We start from the raw sequence: 10,721 nt of genomic DNA on the forward strand, positions 1-10,721 counted from the left end.
GGGAAGGTTTTACGTTGAAAATAAAAGTTAAGTCCCGATACATTAGACTTTTTTTTTTTTATTGATGCCATCATAAAATCAAGATTAAGAATGACAGAATAATAGGTAGGAGGGATTTTGTGTTGGCGCAGTTTAGATCTCTAACACAATAGCTTGCTGCTGTGTGTGGGATCTCACATGAGTCTTCCCAAGTCAGGTGGTAGGCCCAGGTTGCTGCAGAGGTGACAGTTATAGATCAGACATTAATCTTAATTTTTAAATTTATTTTTAGCATGGTTTCTGGAGGCCCACCTACTAATGATAAAAATGGACTTTATGTTGCGTCTTTTGAGAAGATCCTGAATCCAGATCTTCTTTCATAACCTGTGAATGTAACTCACTTTAGCTATAAAATGAGGATAATAATCCCTACTTTGTTGTGAAGTGTAGAGATGAGGTATGTAAAACCTGTAGCTGTGAATCCTGGCACACAAATGCTCCAACAGTGGTAGCTGCTGTGGACAATGGTGGTGGATGGTGGTGGCATCTACAGTGGTGTTTTTACCACCAGTACCCTGATGTTCTCCATTTCGGGCAGCTCTATCTGTGTCCTTCCCAGAGTTAACCTGATGTAACCAGCTGGTATCTGAACTACTCATTTTGACATTAATTCAGGTGACTTCAGCTTTAGTTGTGTAAGTCTTTACGAATTTAGAGCAAGGTAGGCAGAGCATTTAACCTCTACAAAGAAATTAATGACCACAAGGAGTGTGTAAACAAACTATATAGTCAAAAGCACTAAAAAGCTAATATATCAGAAAATGCAGAGGACTTTCTCATTTGTAGACCCAAAAAGAAAAAATGTGTAATGGTTAAGAGCTTGAACTTTGACTCCATAACTTGCTAGTAGACATAGGACTTTGAGCAATTACTTTAGCATTGCTAAGCCTCAGGTTACTCATCTAGTATAGAATTGTGGAGAAAAAGAAGTAAGAAGCTGCACATGGTGGCACACACCTGTAATCATAGTGGCTCCAGAGGCTGGGGCAGGAGGATCACCAGTTTAAAACCAGCCTCTGAAACTTAGCAAGTTTCTAAGCAACTTATTGAGACCCTGTCTCAAAATAAAACATTTTAAAAAATGGGCTGGGACCCAAAGGACTTAAAATCAGCATATTACAGTGATGATGAAGCCACATCAGTGTTTATAAGCAGCTTAATTTACAATAACTAAACTATGGAAACAACCTAAGTGCCCTTCAACAGATGAATGGATAAAGAAATGATGGTATGTATGTGTGTGTGTGTATATATATATACACACACACACACATACATACACACACACACACACACACACATACATACATACACAATGGAGTATTAGTCAGCCTTAAGGAAGAGTGAAATTATGGCATTTTCCAGTAAATGGATGGAGTTGGAGAATATCATGCTAAGTGAAGTAAATCAATCCCCAAAAAACAAAAGGCCAAATATTTTCTCTGATATGAAGATGCTAATTCGCAATACGAGGGGGTGGGTAGGAAAGAATAGGGGTGCTTTGGATTAGGTAGAGGATAGTTAAGGGAGGGGAGGAGGTATGGGGGTAGGAAGGATAGTAGAATGAATCCGACATTATTATCCTATGTTCATATATGACTACATGACTGGAGTGCTTTTACATCATGTACAACCTGAAGAATGAGAAGTTATACTCCATTTATATATGATGTGTCAAAATATATTCTACTGTCATGTGTAACTAATGAGAGCAAATAATTTTTTTTAAAAGGGGCTGGGTTCAGTCCTTGGTTTAAAAAAAACAGAAGAAGGAAGAGGAGAAAAAAAAGGAGGAGGAGAAGAGGGAGAAGGAGAAAGAAGGAGAAGAATATAATACCTGTAGAATGTGGGGGTATTCTAAATCATCACTAAATGTCAGTTTACTTGCTACCCTGAGACCTCAGCATCATTTTGGAATAAGGTCATGTATTCATATTCACCATTCCCTAGTCAACTGAAAAAGGAATAGCCTTCCTCATTCAACTTGGCATTGTAGATTTTAATCCTTTAAATCAAACAATCTGAAAGCCTTGACATATAGTAGATCATGTATTGAAATCTCAGCCAATAATGACCAGATCTTATGAAATAAATTTGTGTTGATGTTGATATTATTCATATTAAAATAACACAGGGACTTCTTAGGTTGTGTGTCAGGATGTGTGTGTATGAGAGAGAGAGAGAGAGAGAGAGAGAGAGAGAGAGAGAGAGAGAGAGAGAGATATTACTCAGCATTAAAAAAGAATCAAATTATGGCATTTGCAGGCAAATGGATGGAGTTGGAGAATATCATGCTAAGCAAAGTAAGCCAATTCCAAAAAATCAAAGGCCAAATGTTCTCTCTGATAACTGGATGCTAATCCATAATGGGGATGGATGGGTAATGGAAAAAATGGAGGAACTGTGATTGGGCAAAGGGGAGAGAGGAGTGGGGAGGGGGCATGGGGGCAGGAAAGATGGTGGAATGAGATGGACATCATTACCCTAGGTACAAGTATGATGGCACATATTGTGCAACGCTACATCATGTACAACCAGAGAAAGGAAAAGTTGTGCTGTAGCTGTGTACAATGAATCAAAATGCATTCTGCTGTCATATGTACCTAATTAAAATAAATAAATGAATAAATTTTTTAAAAGGAGAGCAATGGAGGAGGACACAGTTTCATAAAGCCACTTTGTATAAATCTTGACACCCTTCCAGAGAAAGTCCTGTGTCATTTTGTCAAACCTGGAGATCCTTTGGTCTTGGCTGGACTTTTCTGGCTTACACACTACCTGCCACCTGGTTGAGAAGATTGGACATATCTATTGCACAAACAGTTCTGGCATGAAAATCATTCTTTTATCACGAAAAAAAAAAAAAACCAATATGACTATGCTCTGACCTCAGAAGAATTTAATCTTACATTTTGAGGATCCAAGTTGGAATTGCTGTATACAAAGTCCACTTCTCCATAGAAAAGTGGGGCCTCTCAGAATTAAAACATTTTGTTCTTCGCTTGTGTATGAATAAATCAGTTGCCACTTGAAAATGAGATTCTAACTTTAGTTTAAAATTGTCCTATATTTTGTTACATGCTTCACAGGAAAGCTCTTTTCCCCAACTCTGGGAGTTTTTTTTTTTTCCTTCCTAGAATTCGTCAGATACTGAATCAGAAGTGTTTTCTCCTTTTGGAAAATGATGTGCCTCTCAGTTGTCCTCACACGTGCCTTTGGACTCATTAGCTGGTTAGAAGAAATTGCTTAGAGAAGCCAGAGAAGGGGAAGTTGTTGTAATGTCCCAAACAGGCCTTTTCTTGAAATCACCTTTTGTTCTTTTAAAATCAGTTTAAAGATGCCTTCTCTTCCCCCTCTTATATTTTATATTTGTTCTGTCAAGATAAGGTCCACTTCTCGGGCCTGACAAATGTAGAACTAACTGAAGATTGCTGTGGTTAAATGAATCCTTTACTGAAGGAAGCATAATCTCTTTTACTTACTCTTTGAGGCTTATTACCCTCCCTTTGAAAGAGGAGATGGATTATTGTGGAAATGGCACATGTTCTGGTGTGCTCCTAGCACAGGTCAGCTTTCTCTATCTGCACATGGAAAGCTTTCTTCATTTCTTCCATTTTAGAACCTGGAGGATCATTTGCTGAAAAAAAAAAAAAAATTTAAGCCGCCATTTAACTCTTGCTACCCACACGCCAAATATTTTGTGCACTTGTTTCTTCAGCACATTCATTTGAGTGGACTCCAATGTAATTGCTATCCAGTTGGTAAATAAAAATTGTAATCTGAATTGATCCTCAGTGGTTGGAGAAGAACTTTCACAAAGAAACTTCCAAAATAAAACCACTTGCATTAGTTTATAAAGAGAAGGGCTGGGAAATAGATCTGCAAAACCATTTCCCAGATGTTGCCAAGAGGATAGTCAAAAGCAAGGGAAACATGGTGTGAAAAATGGGGAGAAGAATCACAAAAAATATTGCCATAAGACTAGTTGCAGAGACAAGGAATGTGCCTCTTGCAACATTTTATTTGTTGCTAACATGCAAATAATTCCAGCATTGCCCTAACATCATCATTTTTCCTTTCCAAATTACAACTTAAAAAAACAAGTTGTCTCTTCCCATCCCCCAATCATCATGCCTTGGAGATGGCTGGACTGGTGATTAAGTTCACCAACTCGTCCCAGAGTAGCAGAATTATCAAGGAAAGATGCATTTCCCAAGATACTGGACTTGAAACAATGGCCATCATGATGTCGCCTGTGGCTAAAATAGCTGGGCAGGTCTCTGGATGATTTCCTCAGGGGAAGGAGGTGCATGACTAAATTTGCATGTGGGTATCTTTGGCTTCTGTGAAAATAAGACAGGCCTGGAAATGCATGGGGAAAGGAAGAAGGCTTGCATGTGTGCTGAGAAGCTAGGGTTTCAAATGTGTGCCTGCTGTTTTGCCCGTGGCCTCCCTTCTTCTCCATACCATCCACCGTGATCCCTCCCTCTGACCCAGAGTCATAAAAATTTCCCTCTTCCTCCCTTCCTCCATTTCTCCTTTCCCTTTTTCTTTTGGTGAATGTGTTGAGCATCATCATCCGTGTTCTAGGAGCCAGGCTGGCTGCTGATTTTTAATGCATTAAGGGTAAAGAAGACTCCTCCTTGATAACACGTCTAACACAAAATGATTTCTCAAGACAATCAGCTCTGCACAAAGTCCCTGGGGAGTGTGTGACTCATTTTCTAGGGAAAGGAGGGAAAATGTGTCTGAATGTCATTTCAAGAGAATGAGGAGCAGAGAGAGCATCCAAGAGAATGATAGAAATAAGCCCACTGGAAGCGGGTGTGAAAGTCATCAGGCATTTCTGGAGATGAGGATGGAGGTGGAAGGATAGGGAGGTGATCAAGAAGGGAAAGGTCAAGAATAATGTTGGGAAGTTACATCAGGTGAGACTGTGAAGGGCCTAATATGTGAACACAGTGGTTCTCAGATGGAGGCTTCAGGGCCTCATTGCGTAGGAAAAATTACTGAAGACCTCCAAAGAGCTCTTGTTTATGTGGATCCTATTTATCAGTATTTGCCACATTTAGGAATTTAAAACATAACTTTTAAAATATTTATTGATTTTAAAAGAACAATAGTCAACTCATTACATGTTAGCAAAAAATAGCATTATTTTATGAAAAGTAACTCTTCTAAAACAAATTAAAAATGTTCATGAAGATTAGCATTGATATATATTTCCAAAACTTTTTACCATTTGGCTTAATGGAAGACAGCTAGATTCTCACATTTTCTTCTGATAGGTAACAGATGTGAGCGGTGGGAACCTGAGGTTAAGGGTCCTACAGTGCTGACCCCTCTTGCTATATTTTATTTTTTATTTATTAATTTTTTTTGAGAGAGAGAGAATTTCAATATTTATTTTTCAGTTTTCGGCGGACACAACATTTTTGTTTGTATGTGGTGCTGAGGATCGAACCCGGGCTGCACACATGCCAGGCGAGCGCGCTACCACTTGAGCCACATCCCCAGCCCCCTCTTGCTATATTTTAAAAAGTAATTTACCTGAGACCCTTCCTGGCTTAAGTCCACAGGATATGTTACAGTCCTCAGCAAACAACCTGTTATCTGCAAGAGAAATGCAGGCCCCAAAGGCTCCTCCTTGCCAATAAGAACACAAGTTATCCTGAAGAGGGGGAGGTGGGGGTGTTCACGACCTTTACACACACCTTATTCCAGAACTCAGGGAGAAAAATAATTAGAAGCAAAGCTCCCTAACCATAAAATCTGTAAGAATAAGCTCCAATTAGAATGATCAGTAGGGCCAAAGTGACCCAGAGTTACTTGATCTTTAGCATGTCATTACAATAGTAAAATCTCCCTCCATTGGCACTGGGAATTTAAAAATCTGAAGCAATCCTGCTGTCAGTCAAAAGTCAAGAAGTGAACCTGGGCAGGACTCTGTGGAAACTTCCCTGGAACCCCCACAAAACCAAGAGAACAGAAAGGATAAGTCCTCTCTCCTCTTTTAGAGGACCTATTCTTTCCCTTGAGAGTGTCCCCCTTTCCTCTTTCCCTATCCCTTCTAATAAACTCATGCCTGCTACTATGTGGGAGCATCTAAAATTTTTCCAGCATGATCACAAGAACTGATAATGAAGGACTGCTCAGCCACCTCCACCCCACAGTGGGCCCTTCCTTGATAACACTTCTACAATCAATGTATATTGTTATGTTTGTTTTGGTTGAAGCATATGAAGAAAATCCTTCTTTACACTGATACGAAGTTGGAAAAAGGAGGAAGGCGTATTTTAATAGCTTTTTAAGATAATTGTGGATATTCTTTCTTACTACACCAAAACTCAAGGAGTAGTAGATTCTTAAAGCTCAGTTGCAAAACTGTGAAATCTGAAACTCTATCAATGAACCACGATGTTAAAAATCCATTGGTCTATTTTGAACTTACAATGGATTTTTTACTTATGCATGATTTTGTAACATCATGATTGATCATTCGGAAAATATTTGGTTCACTGAGTCAGGCAGATCTTCCAAATGTTGACATATTCATTTATAGTCAACCAATCGTCTAGAAAAGCTTTTTAAGCATTAGGAAGCTGCCAAGCCACAGTGGTGGGTACAAGCTCAAATTTTATCTTTGGCAACAAAAACTGCCAATTTTCCTTGTACCAATAGACAGGCTCACTTTGTTCATTTTTAAGAGAGAGTCTGTCAAATACCCAAGTCAGAACAACTATAGTTTGTCTGGCAATTGTTCTTTCAAGTAAAAATAGTCTTCCATGAGAAAGTGATTAGTTCCACCACAGCTCAAACAACTACAGAACTCCTTAAGGCAACCAGTGTCCTTGGGTGTGTAGCGGGGGTATTTTAGGCTTCCTTCCCATTCTGTCACATGAAACACGTGAATAGACTGCACTCAAGCGAGACAATCAAATTAGTTTGTACAGAATGTGCAATGGTGAAGCACACTAATCCTGACAATGTAGTTTGGTGTCCTGCCTTGATGTGTGCTAAGCTGCAACAGTTTTACCCTTGTTGCTTTTACACCATCAGAGACACGGATGACAATTTTAAGTTTAGGACAAAGGTCAACACAGTGAAGAAAGGCAAATATCTTCATGTCATTATGAAAGTAGTTCTGATCTCAGGAACTCCCATTGATGTAAAAGCCACATTTTAGGAACCACTATGCTGAGAAATCATAGGTTTATGGGGTGCATCCTGGGACTTAAAGGAGTGCTTTGTTGGACACAGTCTTCTGGGCACTCATGGCACCCTGGATTCTTACAGCACTGGCTGCAGAGTTCTCCTCTCCCAAGTCCAGCACTCAATAGATGCAGCTGAGTGAATGCTCCCAGGACCATTTGGGCAGCCCGGTGACTCTGGAGTCTCAGGACCAGCAGGAGATGTTGGATGAGTCATCCATTTAGCACTGAGCTCATGGAGATTTAACCCCTCACTTGCCTCTATCTGATATAGCCACCCAAGAGTGTTCTGCATACAGACTAGATGCTTTGTCTTTCTTGAGAAAAGAGATGTATATGGATATAAAATTTGTCTTGGTTTGTCACATCAAAAGAATCAGCTAGTGCAGAACCTTCATTGAATATGGTCATTGAAACATAATAAAAATCATATTGACAATGTTGAAAATACTTCATGATGTGCTTTTTCATCCTTATTTATTTATGTTTGATGACTTTTTTGATGACTTCCAGGGGAAGGTCAATGTGCTTTTCTTTTTTCTTCTTTCTTTTTCTTTCTTTCTTTTTTAACATTTTACTTGTAGAGAATTATTTCTCCACTTCCAGATGAACTAGCTACAAAGCTTTGCTTTTCTTCGAGAGACATGGATGACAATTTTAAGTTTAGTTCTGCCTCAATAAAATCCATTGCCTCTGAAAAATAAACGTGAGAAAAGATACTACATGTTGGCAAATCACGTGTGAGTGAAAAAAAAAGTCCTTTATGAATCTCTCTTCCCTAATTATGGAGTCATCTTTAATTCAGTTCAATAAAACATTTAATTTTGTCTGGATCTTCAGGGAAAGAAATTCACAGGTCAGCTTGTTCACAGAAAACATTTAGTAAATGGAAGGGTATGACCTTTCCAGTCATTGTTTCAGGTCAATTAAGCTCATGTAAAAAATCTATTTTATCTTTTCCTCATGAAATCTTGGGATAGAATTAAATCAATCTCTCTATAAACCCTCTGAGAGTCTTTTGCATTTTTAAAAATTACAAGCCAGGCTCAGTGGTACATGCCCATATCCCAGTGACTCGAGGGGCTGAGACAGGAGGATTGCAAGTTCGAGGCCAGCCTCAGCAACTTAGCGAGGCCCTCAGCAATTTAGTGGGACCCTGTCTCAAAATAAAAAATAAATAAAGGGCTGGGAATGTATCTCAGTGTTAAAGTGACCCTGGGTTCAATCCCCAGTGTCAAAAAAAAAAAACTAACATAAAAATGAAAAATTTTTATTCAGGAAACTCAAATTATTATCTGTATTAAAGACTATTATTTTACATACTAGGGTGAGTTTTTTTTCTTTTTATAAGAAAATCAACTAATTGTGGTTTGGCAGCCATGGTGAGGGGGCTGCTCTGGATCTTCTCTTGGGTCAGAACTGATTATGTGGGGGAAAGAGCACAGACCTATATGAAAACTGGTTTTTTTTTCCCTTTCATAGCACTAATCTATTTAAGCCCCAGGATGAGATATTTTGTGATTTATCATCTTGGCCCAGGGGAGGAAATGGTTTGAGAAGTTTCTAGGTGGCTTTTATCGTTCTGAGAGCTCTTAAGTCATAGTCCAAGGATCTAGTGTAGATGTGTTCATCCTTTCTCCATCACTTTACCTCAGATGAATCAACTTATAAAGAAGACAGTTTTATTTCAACTACAGTTTCAGAGGGTTCAGTCCATGATCAATTGGCTTTGAGCCTATGGAGAGGCAGCACATCATGACAAAGAGTGTGTGGAGGAGCAAGAACTGCTCACCTTGCAACAGGAAGCAAACCCCAGCAAGAAGAGGACTTCCGGGGCATGCCCCCTCTCACCCAGACACCTCTCAGCAGGTCCCACATCTAAAGTTACTTCCATATCCTAATAGCACCAAGGTCGGTGACCCAAAGTATAGCAGAAGAGATCATCCTGACTGAAGTACAGCCAACACTTTTATCCATGTGTTCCCAATCTGCAGGTTCAACTGACCAGGGATGAACATTTACTGACAAATTTTCTTGTCATTATTCCCTAAAACAACACAGTATTATATCTATTTACATCATAGCATTTGCATTGGAAAAGTTACTATAAGTAATCTAGAGACAATTTAAAGTAAATGGGAGGACGCGCAAAGGTTACAGGCAATTATTACATCATTTTATATAAGGGACTTGAGTGTCCGTAGATTTGGTATCTGTGGTAGAGGGGTCCTGAAACTAGTCCCCCACAGACACTGAGAGACACCTGCGTGTCAGTTCCAATTATACACTGAGTTTGGGGAAATGGCCACCACTGACCCAGCAGGCCAACATGGAGAATTGCTGGACTGTGGCTGGACTCTGTATGTTACCTGGCCTCTATGAGCCTTCTAAAGAGGCACAATGACACTTCACATCTCCATGTGTCAGTGCCAACTCAGATCTATGTCTAATGACTAGTTAAGGAGTAGGATTTGGAGTAAGAAAACCTGGGCTAAGACCTCTGGTCCAGCATTTGGTGAACAAGAGGTTCTGAGTAATTTTCAACCTCTGTCCCCCTCATTTTCTCTTTCTATTAGATGGCCTACGATGTGAATGTTTGTTTGTTTTTTTAATAGTATGAATCTCATTTGAGCTCACATGAGGATCATATGAAGCATTTCACAGAAAGCATTTAGAGGAATCCTGGCCATTTCAAGTGTTTTGATACGCCGATGTTATTGTTAAGAAACTAAAGGCCATTTGAGATCTCTCCCTGAGTAATACTTTGCTGAAAATTTGAGAAGTCTACAAAAGAAGCACCCTCTATATCTGTTATAGTTTGGAGTAACGGACAAGTTGAAGCTCAGTGGGGATGTAAAGACAGACCAAGGAGAATTTCTGATCTCAAGAAACGTTTTGATCACACTCCTAAAAAATAAGGTAGCTGAGAGGCAGTGTTCAGAGAGGAGGCGTCTTGACTTACACACCTGACCCTAGGGTGTCAGAAGCTCCTGGAGATTGGTAGTGCCCTTGAATGGCAATGCACCTCCCTCCTAGGACATTCATATATCCAAGGAAAGCAGGGCCTAGAATGGTTTTTGCCAACCATCCAAGGAGGCCCCACCCCCTTTTTGAGCTACAAACTATTTGTTCAAAGGACACAGAGGTACGAAGGCTGAGGTTTGGAAAACTTCATGGGCTCTGGAGGGCAGCCTAAACCAGGTGAGAAGGCACCCTGGTTTTGTGAGAAGGACATGATTGGGTGGCCTCATCCACCTGCCTGTAGCAATGTGGAGAATGGAGAATTGCTAGCCATGGCCGTCCCAGGGTGACAAATTCCCACTAGAAAACTCACCAGAGGCAGACTTCTGTGGTGGGGAAGAGCATGTGTCGGCTACATAGAATACATGGACCATGAGGTCTGGTGGGAAAGAGCTTAGGGAGAGAAAGCATCACGGCAAGAGAAATCTCCACTAGGGGAGGCCGGAGATG

This window comes from Spermophilus citellus (assembly GCF_964194105.1).
Source record: "Spermophilus citellus genome assembly, chromosome: 5".
Taxonomy (NCBI): domain Eukaryota; kingdom Metazoa; phylum Chordata; class Mammalia; order Rodentia; family Sciuridae; genus Spermophilus; species Spermophilus citellus.